Raw genomic sequence first — 421 nt, forward strand, 5'->3', positions numbered from 1 at the left:
AACACAACCATCATCCGATCGGTGATACAGGTCTAGAGCTTCTCCACGGCGATGCCTTCAAGAAGGGGAGGACACAGAAGAGCGTTGTCATCATCGGCCTTGGCAACTAGCCAAGAGCAAAGGTTTTCACCCTGATGTGCTCGATGAATCTCCATCTAGCATCGTGTGCATGGGCCGCCACCGATCTCTGCGGCCGCGCAACGAGTAGGCCCTACCGACTAGATCAGATCCGAGGACAGATGGCCAAATGCCGCAATCCGACGTGTCGTGGAGACTTAGATCTGCAACACGTGCTCCCGCTCGTCAAGATGCCCCACACCAGCCTTTGCCGCGAGAGGAAGGAGCTCCTCTGCCACCGCCGTCAGCCGCCTAGCCTTAGCATGGCGGCCTCCACCAGCAGAAGGGACGGAGAGAGCTGCGG

Source organism: Triticum dicoccoides, chromosome 4A, assembly GCF_002162155.2.
Source record: "Triticum dicoccoides isolate Atlit2015 ecotype Zavitan chromosome 4A, WEW_v2.0, whole genome shotgun sequence".
Taxonomy (NCBI): domain Eukaryota; kingdom Viridiplantae; phylum Streptophyta; class Magnoliopsida; order Poales; family Poaceae; genus Triticum; species Triticum dicoccoides.